Source organism: Triticum urartu, chromosome 4, assembly GCF_003073215.2.
Source record: "Triticum urartu cultivar G1812 chromosome 4, Tu2.1, whole genome shotgun sequence".
Lineage (NCBI taxonomy): Eukaryota > Viridiplantae > Streptophyta > Magnoliopsida > Poales > Poaceae > Triticum > Triticum urartu.
The window spans coordinates 373,110,302-373,136,407 of NC_053025.1; positions in this window are offsets into that span (position 1 = coordinate 373,110,302).

Here is a 26,106-nt window from a genome sequence, read left to right on the forward strand (position 1 = left end):
TTGTGGTTGGGTTTTTGTTTTCGTTTTGCATTTTGTTCATGTCATGCATTCCATATCATGTCATCATATGTATCTCATTTGCATACGTGTTCGTCTCATGCATCCGATCATTTTCCCCGTTGCCCGTTCTGCAATCTGACACTCCCACATGCAGCGGTGCACCCCTCTTGTCTCTTTTCGTGAGCGGGTGTTAAACGTTCTCGGAATGGACCAAGATTTGCCAAGTGGCCTTGGTACACTACTGGTAGACCGCCTGTCAAATTTCGTTCCATTTGGAGGCCATTTGATGCTCCAACGGTTAACCGGGTAACCACAAAGGCTTCTTTTGTGTTGCAGCCCAACACCCCTCCAAAACAGCCCAAGAACCCATCTAAACCATCTCCATGTCCTCCATCGTCGGATCACGATCGTGTGGGCGAAAACTACACCCCATTTGGACACTCCTACCTCCTCCTACCTATAAATATGTGTCTCCCTCCAAAATCCACGATCGAAACCCTAGCCATTGCCCCACCTCCCAGCCGGACACGTCCAACCTCGCCAGACGCGTCCGCCGCTGCCGCCTGGACGAATCGCAAGCCGCCACCTGTCCCGCGCCTCTCCACCGCCGCCGCGGCCCGCCGGGCCCAGGGCAGGCCCGCACGGCCCGCGCACCTCCGCACCATCGCCCGCTCCTGGCGCCTCCCACCTCCGCCGCCTCCCGGCTTCGCCCGCCGCCGCCGGAGCGCACCAGCGCCGCCCAACGCCATGCGCCTCCGCCGATGCCGCCCTTCGCTCGCCGCCCGCCGCCTCCTCTTCCTCGCCGCCACGCTCGGATCCGGCGAGATCCGGCCGGATCCGTCCTGGCCGACCCTGCCGGCGCCTCTCCTCCCCAAGCTCCGGCCGCCAGCGACCATTACCTCCTACTCCGGCCGCCGTCCACGTCTTCACTGATGAACCTCGGTTCGCGCGCCGCGGCTCAACCCTAGATCTTGCATGGTATGATTTTCTCTAAGTCCTGAACCCCCCTGTATTTTTTATGCCCCTGTTCATTGCCTCATATCTCTATGACCGTGGCTCCGATTCATGCATATGATATATCAAAATGTTCATTTTGAGATGATCTTCATTTCATTCCGTTGTGGCATGCTTTTTTGAGTTCATCTTGATGCCGTAGTAATTGATGCAAGAGTGCTATAAAATGTTTACTGCTGCTACTTATCAGTTTATGGTGATTTGTCATTTTTGTCACATTTCATGTGTGCTTCATATGAGCATGAACTCTACATGTGTTTTGATCTTGCTATTGGTATGAACATGTCATCTTGCTGTTGGTATGCTTGTTTTGTCATGCAAGGCTTTGTGTTGAGCGATTTGAGCTCGCAAAGATGCCTTCATAATTCTGTTTATGCCATGCTCTGTTTTCCTGGTTAGTCTGAAACTGTCATAAAACTTGCTATGTTTACATGGGTGTCATCATATCTTTTGTGCCTTTTTGGCTCATGATTAGTAAGGGACTTTTTTTCTACGAATTTAGTAGAACCATGCCATTCCTTGATTTTCTATGATATGTTCCTGTAGCATGTTGTTTGCTTGCTCTAAACTTTGCTTCCTGATGTTATTTTTGACATGTTAGTATTTTCACTAAGTCCTTGAAGCTGATATCTTTTGCACTTTTGCCATGCTTGTTTGAACCTGATCTTATGTGATTTAGCCGTAGCTCACTGTTCATGTTTTTTCAAGCATCTTGTGTACATCATTGCCATAAGCTTTGTTGCTATGTTGGAGTGCAGTAGCTTAGTTTCTTGTTGCATTCTAGATGAAATCGTGCTGTTAATCGCAGATTTGTGCCTTTCTTGTTTTGCTTGCCACTTGCAAACCGTGCATCCGTTTCTGGTGATCTTTATATCGATTTCGACCGAAATAATCTCATATTTCCAGCGGCCCACTTGGTTTGCCAAGTTGATTCCTTGATCATTCTTTCCCTTCCGGAGCACGCATTTGCATTGCATATCATGTCTTGCATATCATGCCATGTATTGCATCATGTTGCTTGTGCATTGCACCATGAGTGATTGTTGGTCCTTTTGCTTGTGTTCTTGCTTTGGGTAGAGACGGGAGACGAGTACGTGATTGAGGAACCTATTGAGAACGCTTACGAAGATCAAGCTTTTGACAACTCTGAGAACTTCGCAGGCAAGATGACCATACCCTCGAAATCACTTCTATCTCTGCTTGCTAGTTGTTCGCTCTATTGCTATGCCGCGCTACCTACCACTTGCTATATCATTGCTCCCATATTGCCATGTCAAGCCTCTAACCCACCTTTCCTAGCAAACCGTTGTTTGGCTATGTTACTGCTTTTGCTTAGCCTCTCTTATAGCATTTCTAGTTGCATGTGAAGATGAAGTTTGTTCCTTGTTGGAACATGGAGATTGTTGGGATATCATTATTATCTCTTATTTACTTTAGTGCATCTATATACTTGGTAAAGGGTGGAAGGCTCGGCCTTATGCCTGGTGTTTTGTTCCACTCTTGCCGCCTTAGTTTCCGTCATACCGGTGTTATGTTCCTTGATTTTGCGTTCCTTACGTGGTTGGGTGTTATGGGAACCCCTTGACAGTTCACCTTGAATAAAACTCCTCCAGCAAGGCCCAACCTTGGTTTTAGCATTTGCAACCTAAGCCTTTTCCCTTGGGTTCCATTGACTCAAGGGTCATCTTTTTTTAAACCCCTGGGCCAGTGCTCCTCTTACTGTTGGTCCAAACTAGAGCACCGTGTGGGACTGTCCCTTGGAAACTTGGGTTATGTTGGTACATGTACGCTTAGCTTATCCGGTGTGCCCTAAGAACGAGATGTGTGCAGCTCCTATCGGGAGTTGTCGGCACAGTCGGGTGGTCTTGCTGGTCTTGTTTTACCATTGTCGAAATGTCTTGTAACCGGGATTCCGAGTCTGATCAGGAATATCCTTCGTTGACCATGAGAGATTATGATGGGCTATGTTGGGACACCCCTGTAGGGTTTGAACCTTCAAAAGTCGTGCCCGCGGTTATGGGTAGATGAGAATTTGTTAATATCCGGTTGTAGAGAACCTGACACTAAACTTAATTACAATGAATCAACCGTGTGTGTAGCCGTGATGGTCTCTTTTCGGCGGAGTCTGGGAAGAGAACACGGTCTTGTGTTATGCTTGAACGTAATTAGCTTCAGGATCACTTTTTGACCACTTATAACTTCTCGATCGTGTGTTGCTTCTCTTCTCGCTCTCATTTGCGTATGTTAGCCACCATATAAGCTAGTTCTTGCTGCAGCTCCACCTCACTACCCCTTTCCTACCCTTAAGCTTAAATAGTCTTGATCTCGCGGGTGTGAGATTGCTGAGTCCTCATGACTCACGGTTACTTCCAAACAGATGCAGGTGCCGATGATGCCAGTGCAGGGGATGCTACCGAACTCAAGCTGGTATTCGACGAAGACTTGGGTCGCTATTACGTTTCCTTTCCTGATGATCAGTAGTGGAACCCAGTTGGGATGATCGGGGATCTAGCATTTGGGGTTGTCTTCTTTTATTTTGGTTCCGTAGTCGGACCTTTGATTGTACCTTGGATGATGTATGAACTATTTATGTATTGTGTGAAGTGGCGATTGTAAGCCGACTCTTTATCCCTTTCTTATTCAGTACATGGGATGTGTAAAGATTACCCCTCTTGCGACATGCCTACCATGCGGCTATACCTCTAAGTCGTGCCCCGACACATGGGAGATATAGCTGCATTGTGGGTGTAACAAGTTGGTAATCAGAGCCTTCCCCGACTTAGGAGCCCCCTGCTTAATCGAATCACTGACGTTGTTGAGTCTAGAACAAAATGTGTTGAGTCTTAGGATTATATATATCGGAGAGTAGGATTCTTTTTACTCCCCAATCCCTTCATCGCTCTAGTGAGGCCTCCTAACGTACAAGTTCTGACTCTTCCCTTCTCAAATTTCATGAATTTTTTTAGGATCATGCGGGTATCTTGGAATCATTCCGATAGTCTTGTGACGAGAACATTTTTCTTGATGCCTCCTGACATTTAGGGGTTGTGGCAGTGTCCCGGGGCGTTGAGCTCCGTGGCGTTGTCGTCACAATTGTATCGTTGCAGTTCTGGAATACCTGAGTTCGCCGACATCGAAAATCTCTTTTATGCAGTTGTTGGTGAGATAACCTCGATGCCACCCAGTACTGGTGCGGGAGTTCGGGAGTATCGCCATAACTCGTATACCGGATGCTTTTTGAAGGTTGAGGTAAATGATTTCCGAAGGTTTCTTGGTTATGTGTTGAAGGATGGATACAGCTGGATGTAGGAATTGCTAGTTTTGGGTGAGATATTATGCTTCCCCTATATCCCCAACACCTGATTGCATAACCAGAAAGTTTCGGGAGTTTAATAGGTGGGAATTCAAGTAGCTCTAGTATTTCTTCCTGCAGATATGTGGTTTGTGATTGGGTAATCCTTACCACTTATTTGTTCATATCCGTACCTTGTTGCTTTATTCATCTACCTTTATCTAACTGGCTTTTCAACTTATGGACGTGTGATGATTTACTTTGGAATTCATTCATTCATCCTTGTTCAAATGTTAAGACTACCTGTTGCAATTTCGATCCATTGATTCATCTTCAATATATGTCTTTCAAGATGCTAACAGATGTCAACCTCTTCAGGATGGCTCCTCCAACACGTCAGAATCCTCCACCACCTCCACCTCCGGAGGCATGGCAAGTTGTCATGGCAGCCACCAATGCCAACACTCAGATGCTTATGCAACTCTTACAAGAGCGCAACCAAGGGCAATGCAACCAAGGAAATCAAGGCCCAGGCAACAATCAGCCTCAGTTTGCTACCCTCAACCAGTTCCTCGCAAACCAGCCGAAGTCCTTCAGCAACTGTGTCGAGGCCACAGACTTCGACGATTGGCTCATGGACATTTGCAAACATTTTGAATGTAGAAATGCCAGACCTGAGGACTTTGTCAAGTTTGCTTCATTTCAACTCAAGGATCAGCAAGCTACTGAGTGGTATCAACAATAAAGAGATTCCAGAGGAGGTCGTGTGATTACCTGGGATGATTTCCGCCGAGACTTCAAAGCTCATCACATTCCACAAAGTGTTGCTGAGAGCAAGCGTGAGGAGTTCCGCAATGTCAAGCAAGGCAGCATGTCCGTTTATTAATACAATATCCAGTTTCACAAACTTGCTCGCTTCACTAAACAAGACGTTCGTGATGAAAAGAGTATGATCTATCAATTCAGAGGTGGCCTCAGAGAGGATCTATAGTTAGCTCACATGCTTCTTGAGCCGACTGAGTTTGATCAGTTCTACAACATGGCACTAAAGCAAGAAGCTGCTCAACTCAAGTGTGAGGCATCTAAGAAGAGAGTCACGTATGCAATTCAATTTTCTCCTCCATCACAAGTGGCAGCTAAGCAACAAAAGTTCTGGTTGCCTCCTCCTCCTCCGTTTCGTCAGTCCTACCAGCAGAAGAGCAAAGGTGGCAATGGATCTTCCCACCCACCCAACCTAGGATATCAGAACAAAGCTCAGTCTCAAACTCCAACGTCAAGTGCTCCTTACCATCGGCCGCTCTCGGAGGTTACTTGCAACAAGTGTCAGCAGAAAGGGCGCTATGCAAACAAATGCTTCAACCAAAGGCACCTTCCGCCTCCTCCTGTGAGATCTGCCAGCAATGCAGTGGTCAAGCATAATCCAAAGCATGCTAAGGTGAACATGTTGAATGCAGCTCAGGCAGAGGATTCTTCAGAAGTGATCATGGGTAACCTTCAAGTTAACTCTATTCCTGCAAAAGTTCTTTTTGACACTGGTGCATCGCATTGTTTCATGTCAAGATCATTTGTTTCAAAGCATGACTTCGTTTTGGAAATGTTGGGAAAACCCATGGGAGTTGTTTCTCCGGGCTCTACTATGAGGGCTACCATGATGATTCCGGATGTTTCCATCAAGATGGGCGACTATAGATTTATGTCTTCTCCAATGGTTCTTGGTGACTCTGATATTGATCTAATTCTCGGCATGGACTGGCTTTCTAAGCACAAGGCTCATCTTGATTGTGGTGCCAGGAAGATTCAATTGACATACTCTTCTGAGGATGTGATCATATATGCCGCTCGTGACAAAACCATTCGGTTGTTTTCTCTCAATGAGAAGGGCGAGTTGAATGCCATCTCTTAGATTCCAGTCGTTTGTGAATATCAAGGCGTCTTTCCAGAAGAGCTTTCGGAAATGCCTCCTCACCGGCCAGTTGAATTCGTTATCGATCTTGAGCCTGGCACGGAACCTGTTTGCAAGCGTCCTTATAATCTTGGACCAGAGGAGTTGAAGGAATTGAAGAAACAACTCGATGAACAAGAGCGTATGGGTTTGATCATAACGAGTTCATCTCCATGGGGTTGTGGTGTTCTTTTTGTCAAGAAGTAGGATGGAACGGAATGACTCTGCGTCAACTACTGTCCATTGAACAAGAAGACAATAAAGAGCAAGTATCCACTTCCCAACATCAATGAGCTATTCGAGCTAACTTAAAGGTGCCAAAGTATTCTCCAAGCTTGACCTCCGTATGGGTTATCATCAGATTCGCATTCGTGAACTAGATATCCCCAAGACAACATTCAGAACAAGCTATGGTTCTTATGAATATATTGTCATGTCTTTCGTCCTTGTCAATGCTCCTCCAACATTCTCTCGCATGATGAACTTCATCTTCAACCCTTACACAAATGATTTCGTCCTGGTGTATCTCGATGATATTTTGGTCTTCTCTAAGAGTAAGGAGGATCATGCCAAGCATTTGAGATTGGTGCTTGACAAACTCAGAGAGCATCAATTCTTTGCGAACGTTTCTTAGTGTGAGTTCTGTCTTGACGAAGTTCTTTACCTTGGTCATATCATCTCCGCCAAGGGCATCACTGTTAATCCCGAGAAGGTGTCTGCAATTGTGAATTGGGAACCTCCTCAGAATGTCAAGCAGCTCCGCAGTTTTCTTAGGATTGCAAGCTATTGTCGAAGATTAGTTGAGAATTTCTCTAAGATTGCAAAGCCTCTTTCAAACCTCCTCCAGAAGCATGTTAAGAATGTCTAGATGCCTGAATGTGACGTTGCTTTCAACACCCTGAAAGAGAAGTTAGTCACAGCTCCTATCTTGACTCCTCCTGATGAATCCAAGCCATTCGAAGTTTTCTGCGATGCCTCCCTACAAGGTCTCGGTGCTCAGTTAATGCAAGAGAAGAAAGTTGTGGCCTATACCTCTCGTGAGTTGAAGCCCAATGAAAGGAACTACCCCACTAATGATCTTGAGTTGGCAGCAGTTGTCCATGCATTATTAACATGTAGACATCTGTTGGTGTCAAAACCGGTGGATCTCGGGTAGGGGGTCCCGAACTGTGCGTCTAGGGCGGATGGTAATAGGAGGTAGGGGACATGATGTTTTACCCAGGTTCGGGCCCTCTTGATGGAGGTAAAACCCTACGTCCTGCTTGATTATTCTTGATAATATGAGTAGTACAAGAGCTGATCTACCACGAGATCAGAGAGGCTAAACCCTAGAAGCTAGACTATGGTGTGATTGTATGTTGACCTATGGACTAAAACCCTCCGGTTTATATAGACACCGGAGGGGGCTAGGGTTACACAGAGTCGGTTAGAAGGAAGGAGATCTATATATCCGTATTGCCAAGCTTGCCTTCCACACCAAGGAGAGTCCCATCCGAACACGGGACGAAGTCTTCAATCTTGTATCTTCATCGTCCAACAGTCCGGCCAAAGGATATAATCTGGCTGTCCGGATACCCCTTAATCCAGGACTCCCTCAGTAGCCCCTGAACCAGGCGTCAATGACGATAAGTCCGGCGTGCAGATTGTCTTCGGCATTGCAAGGCGGGTTCCTCCTCCGAATAGTTCATATAAGATCTTGAACACGAGGATCGTGTCCGGCTCTGCAAAATAAGTTCCACATACCATCATAGAGGGAATAATATTTACACAAATCTAATCTGCTGACGTACACCATAGTGTGACATCACACCACATCCAGGTCTTTATTCGAATCGTTTTTCATAACCTATCTCAGCGTGTTTCGCGAGGCGGTTTCCTTGGGACGTCTGGTCGAAACAGAGATCGTGTCCCCTTATAACGGGATTCCCATCAATACAGACATGGGTAACCCAACCGCGCCATCAATTACGGCGCTTGGGGGATAAGCGATTTTTACCAGGCTGGTGGGGGCGCATAGTTTCGTCCGCCCTTACAAAGGGATAAGGTTGTACCTTTTTCTACCCACGCCTTCTTCCTCCTTGCTCATCCATTCTCGCGCACTCGAGCTCCAGCGCCGAAGTCCACATCCTTCTCCTCAACTCTCTCCAAACATGTCCGGAGCGGGAGGCAAGTGGATGGTCTCCTCCGTCACGGAGGGACACATCAAAAAACTATGTGGGGCCGAATACTTAGCCGCGGATATCGAGCACCAGCTGCCAGCCACGAGGCAGATCGTCCCTACGCCGGAACCTCACGAAAGGGTGGTTTTCCTCCCCCACTTCGTCCATGGACTGGGGTTTCCCCTCCATCCATTCGTCCACGGCCTTATGTTCTATTATGGGCTGGACTTTCATGATCTGGCCCCGAATTTCATCCTCAACATCTCGGCGTTCATCGTCGTGTGCGAGGCTTTCCTCCGCATCCAGCCCCACTTCGGCCTGTGGCTGAAGACCTTCAATATATAGCCAAAGGTAGTAGGCGGCCAACAAGAGGAATGCGGCAGAGCCATGGTGGGCAAAATGCCCAACGTTACGTCGCTCGAGGGCTCCTTCATGGAGACCATAAAGGGGTGGCAATCGGGGTGGTTCTACATCACCGAGCCGCGCGACACCAACTGGGTGGCGGCCCCCCGAGTTTCGATCCAGAATCCCAACGCGGCTCACTTCCTGGAAGGAGAAGGGCCTGTCCTGGGGTTCATCGGTGGAGCTGGACGGACTCCAGAAGTGTATTCGGAACATGATAAGCAAGAAACTTAAGCTTTTTAACATAGTCCAGGTCATGCTCTTCCGCCGGATCCTCCCGTGTCAACAACGGGATTTCAACTTATGGGAGTTCGACCCGGCCCCGCACCAGACTCTACGCGAGCTCTTCGACACGATGCATAAGGACGTCTGGAAGGTGTTGTTCAAGGGCGCCGATGTCCCTCCTTCTCTTACCGAGGACCGCGGAATAAGCGCGAAGCGCCCTGCGAATCCAGTAAGTTTTGTACATCTGGTAGGGTATTTATTTCCCATAGGTTAACCATGTGCGGGGTCTGAGCTCCCATGCCTTTGACAGGACTGGGTCGAGACATCGAAGTAGATTAACTGTCCGGCCCCTCTGCCCGAAGACCCTGCGGACACTCTCCTGACGGAGATGCGGACTCCAGCTCCTTATGAGGTGCCGGAGAAGACCAATAAGAAGGCCAACAGAACACAAAAGAGTTCCTGGCACCAGGTGGTATCGGACTCATCGTCCGATAACTCCGAGACACACTCCTCCCGTGAAAACGAGGAGGAGGAAGATGAAGACTCTCCCCCTCCAGCCGGGGGAGACAACAAAAGGAAGGCCGCCCCAACCAGGGAGGCCGAAGGGTCCAAGATGGGAAGGACTCTGCTTCCGGACTGTTCCACCACCGCCGCCGATGGCAAAGACGAGTGGTTGCTCAGGGCCAAGCCCCTGGCGAAGTTGTAAGTATTCGAATACTAGAGTAACTCATAGCACACTTTTGTTGCACTGCTTCTCCTAACGTCGAATATGATTATGCAGTCCGCCCCAAGCCCGTATCGACGTATCATCGTCAGACGGTTCCTTGGACTCATCAGACATGAATAGTGATACACTTCCAACCGCCTCCTCTCCTTGCCCTATGGACAATGCCGAGGTATTGTCTCAAGGGGCACCGAGCCGGGGGGAGACAGTCCCGGAGGCGCCTCAAGGCGACCTTCCGGACTCCAGGAGCAAATGGAGCAAGGCTCCCAGGGGCTCCAAGTTCGGCCCTCAACCGGACATCGCGCCGGAACCTCCAGTGGTTTTGGACTCGGGTAGGCGGCCCTCTTCTAAGAGGGGCAAGCCGTCCATGCCGGTGGCCTCTATCCATCCAGAGGCACTGGACGAACTGCCGGGAGCGCTTCGCGGCGCTTCCATCGATGAAGAGCACCGCACTATTATGAGTGCGGTGATCAAGAAGGTTCAATCTGCCAAGAGCGGACTGACTGAAGCCTATGCCAGCCTTCTAACAGGCTTTGAGGTAAGTATTTAAAATATAGGAAAAATATTACTGCATAGACAGTAGCCCCTGATGCTCTGTTTGGTGTTCACAAAGAAAAGCCGAATAGAGGATCAAATAATATCTGCAGGAGTCTAATATAAGTATGTCTATATGCGTATGTAGGCTTCGTTGCTGACCTCTGCCGCACTGACTGCGGAGTTGCTGCACTGAAGCAGAACCTCGAGTGGTCCGAGAAAGAGCTCGGCCTTGCCAAGACACAGCTCAAGGAGAACAAAGGTAAGTAAAGCCTTGTCCATATATATATATAAGATGCGGTTGCGAAATGACATGATCATCATGGATGTGCCAGGGGCCACGCCGAAGTGGCGACCCTGAAGCAAGAGCTGTCTGAGGCTGAAAACAAAGCGGCCAAGGGGCGCACCGAGCGGGAAAAATAAGAGGCACGGGTGGGCGAGGTGCAGTAAGATCTCTAGGCTCTCGTGAAGAAGCACGAGGCTTTGGAGCTTGACTCAAAGACACGGGAGTCCGAGCTTGCCGCGGCACTCGAGAGCACAAAGCATGCCAAGGCCAAAGCCCAAAAGGCCCTCCAGGAAATTGAGGCGATGAGGAAGATAGCGGCGGGTAAGGCATTCAATATGCAAAGCAAGCATGTGAAAGTAAATTACTTATTACTTACCCGAGTCCGGAGCTCTCCAGGAGCATTCGTAGATTTGCCCCGCAGCATGTCGGATGCCGCAAAATATTACCAGGCCGAGGAGGGAAGCTCGACGGAGAAATTGTTCTGGTCTCAGTATACTGGGACCGAACACCCGATGCCTATGAGCGACCAGCTGAAGCAACTGGTCGAGCTGCACAAGGTGGCCGAACAGGCCATGAGGGGCCTTATAGTCCGTATGTGGCCTGGCGACTCCCTTCCCAATAGCTACTTCGGCCTGGTGAGGCAGCTTGTAGATGCCTGCCCGCGGCTAGAGGACATAAAGCGGTCCGTCTACATCGAAGGTGCAAGTCGGGCCTTTGCGCATGCGAAGGTGCACTGGGCCAAGATGGACGCCAAGACGCTGGTGAAGGAGGGGCTGCCGCAGGGCAAGGAGCATCGCCACCCTGAGATGTATTTTGAGGGTGTCCTGAAGGTTTCCCGTCTTGTGGCGGACGAGTGTGCGAAGGATGTAATTTTTGAATGAACTTGCTCATGTGATCCTGTATTATGAAAACTTGTTCATATGCACTATGCAACGCTTGTTTGAATTTAAAATATTACCTTCTATGCCGCTGCTTGTTAAATCTGAGAGATGGCCAGTCGTCGGCTTCTGCCCCCATGCCACGAGTGCTGGGGTGTTCGGGATAAATCTCAGCACTCTTTTTCCCATTGTTGGGTCCTTCGAGGGAGTTGCTCAGCACAATGAACAAGGCAATCGGACTATAATGCTTTATCACTCTCACTTAGCCATAGAAGTCTACAATTTTAAATTTTGGCAAAGCCCCTAGTATTCGAAAGGCCAAATTCAGGGAGCTATACACGCCTTGAGCCGGACAAAGCCAACTCCTTGCTCTAAGCGGCATAAGTCTTTAGGGACTCGAGACCTCTCGAATAGCGACCAGCTCTCGCCTTATCATGACAGTCAGTTTTAGCTTTCTCTACTGAGGTGCTTAGCCCAGATGAACCGGGGCACAATCACAGTAGTTCTCCCAGTGCTACCTTAGCCGATATAGCAGAACGTAAGGTACCAAAACATGGGAGCCGGGCAAACCCAACTATTGACCCAAGACATGATTCGGAGCTGATTTATATAATGCTATAAGTTCGGGGTGCCGCACTATCGAAAGTGTTCAGACTTCTCACGCCGTATTATGGGGTACGCTTAAGCCCTTGGCGTATTGGCCGTACCAGAGTGTACGGGTGCTGAATGTTGTGAATGAACATATATATATATATAAAGGAATAGAGAATGCGGTAATAGTCTATTGCTATGCATTGTTTATTCAAAAAGGTACGTCGAAGCAGAATGATACAAGTAGTGCGATAAGCAAAAAGTAGGACTATTTGACATGTCCCCTCCAAGGGCAACCTGAGGAATGGTATTTAAAGCAAGTATTTCACTCGTTATCAGAGACCACCTTGGAGTTCCGTGGTGCGATGTAGCTCTCTGCCTCCTTGGTTGTTGCATCGTGTGTCCGGCAATCGTACTGCCAGACAGGGTTTCCAGATATTAAAGTCCTGAAAGAGAGAAAAATAACAAAGCGGGAAGCCCCTAGTGCGGTTGAGCCGCGTCTTGGGGCGTGTCGTAGTCGTGCCCCCCTCCCCACCTGTGCCCATGGTATTTTCAATGCGTAATTATGTACGCGTGGCACAGATTTTGCCGTTTGGCTAGTACTGGGGTGGGGGCCGCATTGCTATGCGAGCTCGGAACATGCTAGGCGGTCTTGTTGCCGATTACTATGGGCACGCTTGAAGGTGTCCGGGTCTTTAGTCGCCGAACTGGCGGATTGCCTTAGGAGGCTGCTTTGCGCTTCTGCTATGAGGGCCGCAGTGTGCTCCTCCGTGCGGAGAGAGCGTTCTGTGTTTCCATTGACTGTGATGACCCCCCGAGGTCCTGGCATCTTGAGCTTGAGATATGCATAGTGCGGTATCGCGTTGAATCTCGCAAATGTGGTTCGCCCGAGCAGTGCATGATAGCCACTACGGAACGGGACTATATCGAAGATTAACTCCTCGCTTCGGAAGTTATCCGGGGATCCGAAGACCACTTCCAGTGTGATTGAGCCTGTGCAATGGGCCTCTACACCTGGTATGACGCCTTTGAAGGTCGTTGTTCTGCGTTTGATCCTTGAGGGGTCTATACCCATTTTGCACACTGTGTCCTGATAAAACAGGTTCAGGCTACTGCCGCCGTCCATAAGGACTCGAGTGAGGTGAAATCCATCGATGATTGGGTCTAGGACCAGCGCGGCGAATCCGCCATGACGGATACTAGTGGGATGGTCCCTGCGATCGAAAGTGATCGGACAGGAGGACCATGGGTTGAACTTTGGGGCGACTGGCTCCAACGCATATACATCCCTTAACACACGCTTCCGCTCCCTCTTGGGGATGTGGGTTGCGTATATCATGTTCACCGTCCGCACTTGTGGGGGCAACCTCTTCTGTCCTCCGGTGTCTGGTTGCCGGGGCTCCTCCTCGTCATCGCTATGTGACCCCTTATCTTTGTTTTTGGCATTTAACTTGCCAGCCTGCTTGAACACGCAACATTCCCTGTTGGTGTGGTTAGCTGGCTTGTCGGGGGTGCCATGCATTTGGCACGAGTGATCGAGTATTCGGTCCAAACTGGACGAGCCCGGAGTGCTTCTTTTGAATGGCTTTTTCCGCTGACCGGGTTTAGAGCCTCTGAATCCGGCATTGACTGCCATATCCTCGGTATTGTCGTTGTTGATGCGGCGATTGTGTTTGTTGCGATGTGACCTGCCATTGCCATCCTTGGTATCTGAAGTACCATGGTTCTTTGATATATTATTGCTGCGAGCTAGCCAACTGTCTTCTCCCGCGCAAAAGCGGGTCATGAGTGTCGTGAGGGCTGCCATAGATTTCGGCTTTTCCTGGCCAAGGTGCCAGGCGAGCCACTCGTCACGGATGTTGTGCTTAAAAGCTGCTACGGCCTCTGCATCCGGACCTTCGACGATTTGATTTTTCTTTTTCAGGAACTGTGTCCAGAATTGCCTGGCCGATTCCTTTGGCTGCTGAATTATGTGGCTCAAGTCATCGGCATCTGGTGGTCGCACATAAGTGCCATGGAAGTTGTTGAGGAATGCGGCTTCCAGATCTTCCCAACAACCGATGGATTCTGCTGGCAGGCTATTGAGCCAATGCTGAGCTGGTCCTTTGAGCTTGAGTGGGAGGTATTTGATGGCGTGTAGATCGTCACCGCGGGCCATGTGTATGTGCAGGAGGAAGTCCTCGATCCATACTGCAGGATCTGTTGTGTCATCATATGATTCAATATTTACATGTTTGAAACCCTCTATGATTTGGTGATCCATTACTTCTTCTGTGAATCATATGGGGTGTGCGGCGCCTCTGTAGTGGGTTATGTCACGACGCAGCTCGAATGAGTCTTGTCCGGTGTGTTCGGCCCGGCCGGATTTACTTTTACTGTATCCGGCATGACGGTTATCGTCTCGCATAGTGGCGCGCCCTCGTGATTCGTAGATCGATCTTGTGTGTTTTGCTTTGTCCTCCAATACGTATTGCAGGTCTAGCGTGGTTCCCCGTGCCTTGTCATTTTTATTTGAGTGGCGTCGAGGTGCAGGCTGAGTTTTTGGTTGAAATGCCTCTCTATCGCGGCCACGAGGTGGCCGATCAGCCGCATCATATGCTGGAGATGTAGGTTTTAATGCTTCCTCCTCCAGCCGGGGTAGCAACCTGCGCTTTGGGTAACTCTTGGAGGGGCGTTCGAGTTCATATTCCTCGGCCGCAAGGATTTCAGTCCATCTGTCAGCTAGCAAGTCTTGATCAGCTTGAAGCTGCTGCTGCTTTTTCTTAAGGCTATTTGTCGTTGCTATAAGTCGGCACTTGAAGCGCTCTTGCTCGATAGGATCCTCCGGCACGACAAATTCATCATTGTCGAGGCTTGCCTCGTCTTCTAAGGGAGGCATGTAATCATCATCTTCCGCCTCTCCATTTGCGGCTCTCTCAGGAGGGCTGGCTTCTCCATCCTCCTGCTCTAAATCTTGCTGGAGGGGATTGTTATCGTCTTTGGCACTGTCCGGAGTGCTATTATCTCCTGTGCCGGTGTCACTGCTTTTGCTTTGGCGAGACTTAGAGCGGCGCCGCTGACATTGGCGCTTGGGTTGCTTCTTGGAGGGGTCATCCTCCGCTGTCCCATCGCCATTGCCTTCTTTGGGTGTGTCCACCATGTATATATCATATGATGAGGTGGCTGTCCAGTTCCCTGTGGGCAGTGGTTCCTATTCATCTCCCGCATCGTTGTCCATACCGTCGATGTCTTCGGAGTCGAAGTTGAGCATGTCGGTCAAATTGTTGACAGTGGCTACTAAGTGGGTGGTGGGTGGGCGGCGAATTTCTTCGTCATCCGCATCCTAATCCTGCCGAACATAGTTCGGCCAGAACTCTCCTGACAGGGAGAGAGACCTTAATGAGTTCAGTATGTCGCTAAAGGGCGAGTGCTGAAACATATCCGCGGAGGTGAACTCCATGATCGGCGCCCAGTCGCATTCGATAGGCACGGGCGCAGGCGGTTCGGAGTCCGTGGCCGGGGAAGAATCCGGTAGTTCGGCATCACGGCTCCCGTGAAGGGTAAGGTCAATACTCGGCTCGATCTCCGTTGAGAATACGGCCTCCGTGGCGGGGTCTATCCACCCGTCCATGGATGGCGCAATTGGCTCCGAATTGAGGGTCGGAGTGGTTACTGGTGCGGTCTCCTGAACATTGTCCGATGGTGGAGCTAAATCATGCTCATCATGACCGTGCGGCGCACTCGGCAGGGGCTCGAATCCGTCGAAGATCAAGTCTGCGCGGATGTGGGCTGTGTAGTTTAAGCTTCCAAACCTGACTTGGTGGCCAAGGGTGTAACTCTCGATCTGCTCCAGATGGCCAAGCGAGTTGGCCTGCAGTGCGAAGCCGCTAAATACAAAGATCTATCCAGGGAGAAAAGTCTCACCCTGGACTGCATCGCTATCGATGATCGAAGGAGCCATCAAGACTAACGGTGACGACATAGAGGAACTCTCAATGAAAGCACCAATGCCGGTGTCAAAACCGGCGGATCTCGGGTAGGGGGTTCCGAACTCTGCGTCTAGGGCGGATGGTAACAGGAGGCAGGGGACACGATGTTTTACCCAGGTTCGGGCCCTCTTGATGGAGGTAAAACACTACGTCCTACTTGATTATTCTTGATAATATGAGTAGTACAAGAGTTGATCTACCACGAGATCAGAGAGGCTAAACCCTAAAAGCTAGCCTATGGTATGATTGTATGTTGTCCTACGGACTAAAACCCTCAAGTTTATATAGACACCGGAGGAGGCTAGGGTTACACAGAGTCGGTTACAAGGAAGTAGATCTATATATCCGTATTGCCAAGCTTGTCTTCGACGCCAAGGAGAGTCCCATCCGGACACGAGACGAAGTCTTCAATCTTGTATCTTCATAGTCCAACAGTCCGGCCAAAGGATATAATCCGGCTGTTCGGATACCCCCTAATCCAGGACTCCCTCAACATCTCCTGTTGGGAAGGAAAGTGGACATCTTCACTGATCAGAAGAGCCTCAAGTACATCTTCACTCAACCCAACCTCAACCTCAGACAGACTCATTGGGTCGAAATGATTCAAGAATACAATCCGAGTATTGAATATACTCCAGGCAAGGCCAATGTCATTGTAGATGCTTTGAGCAGGAACGCTTACTACAACAGCTTAATTCTCAAGCCCTTCCAACCAGACCTTTGTGAAGCTTTCCGCAAACTGAATCTCCAAGTTGTGCCTCAAGGATTTCTTGCCAACCTCCAAGTCTCTCCCACTTTGGAAGATCAAATTCGTGAGTCACAACTTCTTGATTCCATGGTGAACAAGGTGAAAAATGGGATTGCCAAGAGCCAACCCAAGTACAAGTGCTATCGCATTGATGACAAAGACACTCTTTTCTTCGAGGACCAGATTGTGGTTCCTAAAGGTGATCTAAGGAAAGTCATTATGAACGAGGTGCACAATTCCCTCCTATCCATTCATCCTGGAAGTACGAAGATGTACCATGACCTCAAGCAGTCGTATTGGTGGACTCGAATGAAGTGAGAAATTGCTCAATTCGTGAATGAAGAAGAGTGAAAGCAGAACACCAACGTCCAACTAGTCTCCTCCAACCTCTTGCTATTCCAGAATGGAAGTTTGATCATATTGAAATGGACTTCGTGACTGGATTTCCCAAGTCTATGCGCGGAAATGATGCAATCTTTGTTGTCATCGACAAGCTTACTAAAGTGGCTCATTTCCTCCCAATCAAAGAATCTATCACAGCAGCTCAGCTGGCAGAGCTATACACCTCCAGGATTGTCTCTTTCCACGGCATTCCGCAATTGATATCCTCAGATCGTGGAAGCATTTTCACCTCCAAGTTCTGGGACTCCTTCCAAAAGGCCATGGGCACGGACATTCGCTTCAGCACAGCTTTCCATCCTCAAACTAGTGGCCAAGTCGAGCGAGTCGATCAAATCCTTGAAGATATGCTCAGGGCTTGTGTCATTTCCTTCGGTATGAAGTGGGAATATTGTCTTCCATATGCCGGGTTCTCCTACAACAACAGTTTCCAAGCGAGTTCAGACAAGGCCCCATTCGAGATTCTCTATGGCAGAAAGTGTCGTACTCCTCTCAATTGGTCAGAGACTGGTGAAGGCCAACTTCTTGGCAATGACTTAATCACAGAAGCTGAAGAAATGTGTAAAGTCATCCGTGAAAATCTCAAAGCCGCGCAATCGCGCCAGAAGAGTTACTATGATAGCAAGCACCGAGACTTGGCTTTCGAGATCAGAGACCATGTCTACCTCCGCGTCTCTCCAATGAAAGGCACTCGTCGCTTCGGTATCAAAGGGAAGCTTGCCCCTAGATACGTAGGTCCTTTCAAGATCATTGGCAAAAGAGGCGACCTCGCCAATCAACTTGAGCTTCCGTCCAACTTCGCAAATGTGCATGTGTGTTTCACGTGTCACAACTTCGCAAGTGCTTCAAGACTCCAGAGCGCACCATCAACTTCGAAGAGATTGATCTCCAAGAAGATTTTTCTTATCATGAGCATCCCGTTTCTATTCTTGAAGAAACCGAGCGCAAGACTCGCAACAAGTCTATCAAATTCCTAAAAGTGAAGTGGTTACACCATTCCGACCGAGAAGCCACCTGGGAACGTGAGGACCACCTCCATTCCGAATATCCGGAGTTCTTTCAGTCCAAGATCTCAGGACGAGATCCACTCGTAGTGGTGGAGTGTTGTAACACCCCGGATGTAACTTGCCATATTTGTAACTCCGACTCCTGCCATTTTCAGCTTTAAGTTATGAGATTCCCTTCGTGGTTGGGTTTTTGTCTTCGTTTTGCATTTTATTCATGTCATGCATTCCATATCATGTCATCATGTGCATCTCGTTTGCATACGTGTTCGTCTCATGCATCCGAGCATTTTCCCCATTGTCCATTTTGCAGTCCGACACTCCCACATGCACCAGCACACCCCTCTTGTCTCTTTTCGTGAGCGGGTGTTAAGCGTTCTTGGAATGGACCGAGATTTGCCAAGTGGCCTTGGTACACTACCAGTAGACCGCCTGTCAAATTTTTTTCCATTTGGAGGCCGTTTGATGCTCCAACGGTTAACTGGGTAACCACAAAGGCCTCTTTTGTGTTGCAGCCCAACACCCCTCCAAAACAGCCCAAGAACCCATCTAAACCATCTCCATGTCCTCTGCCGTCGGATCACGATCGTGTGGGCTAAAATAACACCCCATTTGGACACTCCTACCTCGTCCTACCTATAAATATGTGTCTCCCTCTGAAATCCACAGTCGAAACTCTAGCCATCGCCCCACATCGCAGCCGGACACGTCCAACCTCGCCGGACGCGTCCCTCGCCGCCGCCCGGATGAATCGAAAGCCACCACCTATCCCGCACCTCTCCACCGCCGCCACGGCCTGCTGGGCCAAGGGCAGGCTCGCCCGGCCCGCGCGCCTCCGCACCGCTGCCCGCTCCTCGCGCCGCCCGCCTCCACCGCCTACCTGCTTCGCCCGCTGCCGCCGGAACGCACCAGCGCCGCCCTGCAGCCGTGCGCCACCCTGCAGCCGCACGCTGCCCTGCAGCCGCGCGCTGCCCACCGCCTCCTCTTCCTCGCCGTCGCACCAGGATCCGGTGAGATCCGGTCGGATCCGCCCCGACCGACCCCGCCGGCACCTCTCCTCCCCAAGCTCCGGCCGCCGGCGACCATTCCCTCCTACTCCGGCCGCCGTCCGCGTCTTCATCAGTGAACCTCGGTTCGCGCGCCGTGGGTAAACCCTATATCTCGCGTGGTATGATTTTCTCTAAGTCCCGAACCCCTCTGTAGTTTTTATGCCCCTGTTCATCGCCTCATATCTCTATGACCGTGGCTCCGATTCATGCATATGATATATCAAAATGTTCCGTGTTAGATGCTCCTCATTTCATTCCAGTGTGGCATGCTTTTTTGAGTTCATCTTGATGCCCTAATAATTGATGTAAGAGTGCTATAAAATGTTTACTGCTGCTACTTATCAGTTTATGGTGATTTGTCATTTTTGTCACATTTGATGTGTGCGTCTTATGAGCATGAGCTCTAGATGTGTTTTGATCTAAAACATTCCATCTTTACAGTGGAGATTGTCTTGAATTTTTGTAATCAATGTGGTGACTAGCACAAGCATGCAAAGTAGCCTCCGCAATGTTGCTGTTATCAGAGACTTAGGATTTTGCTAAGTCCTTCTCTTGTTGTTATTTTGATGCCATGTAAACTTGATGCTACAGTGATATCGATGCTTGTTTTGGGTTACTTCAGTAAGGGTGTTTTGAACATACTCAATCCATCCATGCCCCTGTTTGCAATTATGGAGAGGCCTAGCATGTCTTATTCTTGCTCTACTTTTGCTATAAAATGTTCCTGGCAGATTGTTTACATGTTAATCAATATTGCCATGGTTAGCTTCATGAACATGTCATCTTGCTGTTGGTATGCTTGTTTTGTCATGCAAGGCTTTGTGGTGAGCAATTTGAGCTCGCAAAGATGCCTTCATAATTCTGTTTATGCCATGCTCTGTTTTTCTGCTAAGTCTGAAACTTAATAAAACTTGCTATGTTCACATGGGTATCATCATATCTTCTGTGCCATTTGTGCTCATAATCAGTAAGGGCCTTTTGTTCTACGAATTTAGTAGAATCATGCCATGCCTTGATTTTCTATGATATGTTCCTGTAGCATGTTGTTTTCTTGCTCTAACATTTGCTTCCTGATGTTATTTTTGACACATTAGTATTTTCACTAAGTCCTTGAAGATGATATCTTTTGCACTTTTGCCATGCTTGTTTGAACCTGCTCTTGTGTGATTTAGCCATATCTCAGTGTTCATGTTTTGTCAAGCATCTTGTGTATATCATTGCCATATGCTTTGTTGCTATGTTGGAGTGCAGTAGCTTAGTTTCTTGTTGCATTCTAGATGGAATCATGCAGTTAATCGCAGATTTGTGCCATTCTTGTTTTGCTTGCCACTTGCAAACCGTGCATCCATTTCTGGTGATCTTTATATCGATTTCGACCGAAATAATCTCATATTTCCAGCGGCCCACTTGGTTTGCCAAGTTGATTCCTTGATCATTCTTTCCCTTCCGGAGCACGCATTTGCATTGCATATCATGTCTTGCATATCATGCCATGTATTCCATCATGTTGCTTGTGCATTGCATCGTGATTGATTGTTGGTCCTTTTGCTTGTGTTCTTGGTTTGGGTAGAGCCGGGAGACGAGTACGTGATTGAGGAACCTGTTGAGAACGCTTACGAGGATCAAGCTTTTGACAACACTATGAACTTCACAGGCAAGATGACCATACCCTCGAAATCACTTCTATCTTTGCTTGCTAGTTGTTGGCTCTATTGCTATGCCGCACTACCTATCACTTGCTATATCATGCCTACCATATTTCCATGTCAAGCCTCTAACCCACCTTTCCTAGCAAACCGTTGTTTGGCTATGTTACCACTTTTGCTCAGCCTCTCTTATAGAGTTGCTAGTTGCAGGTGAAGATGAAGTTTGTTCCTTGTTGGAACATGGAGATTGTTGGGATATCATTATTATCTCTTATTTACTTTAATGCATCTATATATTTGGTAAAGGGTGGAATGCTCGGCCTTATGCTTGGTGTTTTGTTCCACTCTTGCCACCTTAGTTTCCGTCATACCAGTGTTATGTTCCTTAATTTTGCGTTCCTTACGCAGTTGGGTGTTATGGGAACCCCGTGACAGTTCGCCTTGAATAAAACTCCTCCAGCAAGGCCCAACCTTGGTTTTACCTTTTTCCACCTAAGACATTTCCCTTGGGTTCCGCGGACTCAAGGGTCATATTTTTTTAAACCCCCGGGCCAGTGCTCCTCTGGGTGTTGGTGCAAACTAGAGCACCGCGCGGGACCTTCCCTTGGCAACTTGGGTTATGTTGGTACCTGTACGCTTAGCTTATCCGGTATGCCCTAAGAACGAGATATGTGCAACTCCTATCGGGATTTATCGGCACAGTCGGGTGGTCTTGCTGGTCTTATTTTACCATTGTCAAAATGTCTTGTAACCGGGATTTCGATTCTGATCGGGTCTTCCTGGGAGAAGGAATATCCTTCGTTGATCGTGAGACCTTGTGATGGGCTAAGTTGGGACACCCTTGTAGGGTCTGAACTTTCAAAAGCCGTGCCCGCGGTTATGGGCAGATGGGAATTTGTTAATATCCGGTTGTACAGAACTTGACACTAAACTTTATTACAATGAATCAACCGCGTGTGTAGCAGTGATGGTCTCTTTCGGCGGAGTCCAGGAAGAGAACACGGTCTTGTGTTATGCTTGAATGTAAGTAGCTTCAGGATCACTTCTTGATCACTTATAGCTTCTCGACCGTGCGTTGCTTCTCTTCTCGCTCTCATTTGCGTATGTTAGCCACCATATAAGCTAGTGCTTCCTGCAGCTCCAGTTCATTACCCCTTTCCTACCCTTAAGCGTAAATAGTCTTGATCTCGTGGGTGTGAGATTGCTGAGTCCTCATTACTCATGACTACTTCCAAACAGATGCAGGTGCCGATGATGCTAGTGCAGGGGACGCTACCGAACTCAAGTGGGTATTCGACGAAGATTTGGGTCGCTACGGGAGTCCTGGATTAGTGGGTCTCCGGACAGCCAGATTATATCCTTTGGCCGGACTGTTGGACTATGAAGATACAAGATTGAAGACTTCGTCCCGTGTACGGATGGGACTTTCCTTGGCGTGGAAGGCAAGCTTGGCAATACGGATATGTAGATCTCCTCCCTTGTAACTAACTCTGTGTAACCCTAGCCCCATCTGGTGTCTATATAAACCGGAGGGTTTAGTCCGTAGGACAACATACAATCATACCATAGGCTAGCTTCTCGTGGTAGATCAACTCTTGTAATACTCATATCATCAATATCAATCAAGCAGGACGTAGGGTATTACCTCCATCAAGAGGGCCCGAACCTGGGTAAACATCGTGTTCCCTGCCTCCTGTTACCATCCGCCTTAGACGCACAGTTCGGGACCCCCTACCCGAGATCCGCCGGTTTTGACACCGACATTGGTGCTTTCATTAAGAGTTCCACTGTACCGTCACCATAAGGCTCGATGGCCCCTTCGATCATCGGTAATGATGCAGTCCAGGGTGAGGTTTTCCTCCCCGGACAGATCTTCGTATTCAGCGGCTTCGCACTGTGGGCCAATTCACTTGGCCATATGGAGAAGATCGAGAGCTACACCCCTGGCCATCAGGTCAGGTTCGGAAACTTAAACTACACCGCCAATACCCGCGGAGACTTGATCTTCGATGGTTTCGAGCCCATGTCAGGTGCGCCACACAATCACAACGAGCATGATGTAACTCTGCCGTCGGACAGTGTTCGGGAGATCGCATCTGCAGCCACTCCGACCTTCAATCTGGAGCAAATTGCGCCATCCGGGGATGAAGGGATATACCCCGCCATGGAGGCCGCACTCTTAGTGGCGATGGAGCCGGATACTGACTTCACCCCTTATGAGAGTCGTGTCACCGAACCACTGGATTCGTCTCCGGCCATGGACTCCGAGCCGCCTGCATTCGTGCCTATCGAATCTGACTGGGCGCCGATCATGGAGTTCACCTCTGTGGATATCTTTCAGCACTCGCCTTTTGGCGATGTGCTAAATTCATTAAGGTCTCTCTCCTTGTCAGGAGAACCTTGGCAGAACTATGTCTGGCTAGAATGGGACGCGGACGACGAAGAAATTCGCTGCCCACCCACCACCCACTTAGTAGCCACTGTCGACGATTTAACCGACATGCTCGACTTCGACTCCGAAGACATCGACGGTATGGACAAAATATACATGGTGGACACCCCCAAAGAAGGCAATGGCGACGAGGCAGCGGAGGATGACCCCTCCAAGAAGCAACCCAAGCGCCGACGTCAGCGGCGCCGCTCTAAGTCCCGCCACAGAAAAAGTAGTGATACCGGCACAAGAGACAATAACACTCCGTATAGTGCTGAAGACAACCACAATCCCCTCCAGCACGATGTAGAGCGGGATGATGAACAAGCTAGCCCGCCAGAGCAGGCTGTAGATGGAGAATCGGAGGAGGACAATTACATGCCTCTCTCTGAAGATGAGGTGAGCCTCGGCGACGAAGAATTTATCGTGCCTGAGGATCCCGTCGAGCACGAGCGCTTCAAGCGCCGGCTTATGGCCACAGGAAATAGCCTGAAGAAAAAGCAACAATAGGTTCAAGCTGATCAAGACTTGCTAGCAGATAGATGGACCGAAGTCCTTGCAGCCGAGGAATACGAACTCGAGCGCCCCTCTAAGAGTTACCCAAAGCGCAGGTTGCTACCTCACCTCAAGGAGGAAGCATTTAAACCTCCATCACCAGTGTACGATGCGGCTGACCGGCCACCGCGTGGCCGAGCCAGAGAGGCGTTTCAGCCTGAAGTTCAGCCTGCAACCCGCCGCCACTCAATCAAAAATACCAAGGCCCGGGGCAACACACGGGACCTGCGAGATGTATTGGACAGTAGGGAAAAACATGCAAGGTTAATATACGGGTCACGGGGGCGCGCGCCAACGCGTGACGATGACCGTCGTGCCGGATACACTAAAAGTAAATCCGTCCGCGTCGAATACAGCAAACAAGACTCATATGAACTGCGCCGGCATATAGCCTGGCATAGAGGCGCCACACACCCCCTATGCTTCACTGATGAAGTTATGGATCACGAAATCCCGGAGGGTTTTAAACCCGTAAACATCAAATCGTATGATGTTGCAACAGATCCCGCTGTATGGATTGAGGATTTCCTCCTTCATATCACATGGTTCGGGGTGATTATCTACATGCCATCAAGTACCTCCCTCCAAAACTCAAAGGACCAGCTCGGCATTGGCTGAATAGCTTGCCAGCAGACTCCGTCGGCAGTTGGGAGGATTTGTAAGACGCATTCCTTCACAACTTCCAGGGCACCTATGTGCGACCACCGGATGCTGATGACTTGAGCCAAACTCAGCAGCCAGGGGAATCGGCCAGACAATTCTAGACATGGTTCCTAAGTAAGAAAAACCAAATTGTCGACTGTCCAGATGCAGAGGCCTTAGCGGCATTCAAGCATAACATCCGTGACGAGTGGCTTGCCCGGCACCTCGGCCAGGAGAAGCCGAAATCTATGGCAGCCCTCACGACGCTCATGACCCGATTTTGCGCGGGCGAGGATAGCTGGCTGGCTCGCAGCAACAACACATCAAGGAATCTGGGTACTCCGGATACCAAAGATGCCAACAGCAGACCACGTCGTAACAGACAAAAGCGCCGCAACAACGGCGATAACACCGATGATACGGCAGCCAATGCCGGATCCAGATGCTCTAGATTCGGTCAGCGGAAAAAGCCATTCAAAAGAAGTACTCCGGGCCCGTCCAGTTTGGATCGCATACTGGATCGCTCGTGTCAAATCCACGGCACACCAACAGAGAATGCAGGGTGTTCAAGCAGGCCGGCAAGTTAAATGCCAAAAACAAGGACAAGGGGCTGCATAGTGATGACAAGGAGGAGCCTCGGCCGCCGAACACGGGAGGACAAAAGAGGTTCCCCCAACAAGTGAAGACGGTGAACATGATATACGCAACCCACATTCCCAAGAGGGAACGGAAGCGTGCACTAAGGGACGTCTATGCGATGGAGCCCGTCACCCCAAAGTTCAACCCATGGTCTGCTTCTCGGATCACCTTTGATCGCAGGGACCACCCCACCAGTATCCGTCATGGCGGATCTGCTGCACTGGTCCTAGACCCTATCATCGACGGATTCCACCTTACTCGAGTCCTTATGGATGGCGGCAGCAACCTGAACCTGCTCTATCAGTATACATTGCGCAAAATGGGTATAGATCCCTCAAGGATCAAACCCACCAAAACCACCTTTAAGAGTGTCATCCCAGGTGTAGAGGCCCATTGCACGGGCTCAATCACACTGGAAGTGGTCTTTAGATCTTCGGACAACTTTCGAAGCGAGGAGTTAATCTTCGATATCGTCCCGTTCCGCAGCGGCTATCACGCACTGTCGGGCGAACCACATTTGCAAAATTCAATGCGGTACCGCATTACGCATACCTCAAGCTCAAGATGCCAGGACCTAGGGGGTCATAACAGTCAATGGAAACATAGAATGCTCGCTCTGCACGGAATAGCACACTGCGGCCCTCGCAGCAAAAGCACAAAGCAGCCTTTTAAGGCAAACCACCAATTCGGCGATACAGCCCCCGGACACCGTCAAGCGAGTCCGGAGTAAACTGCAATAGGATCACCTGGCACGTTCAGAGCTCGCCTAGCAATTCAGCCCGCGTCCTAGTCCCAGCCAAGCGACGAAATCCGTGCCGCGCGTACATAATTACACACTCAAAATACCATGGGCATAGGCAGGGGCATGATCAGGGCACATCCCGCAATGCGGCTTAACCGCCCTAGGGGCTGTATACCTTTATCATTTTTTCTCTTTCATGACCTAACTCTCTGGAAGCCCTTTCCGGTAGTATGATT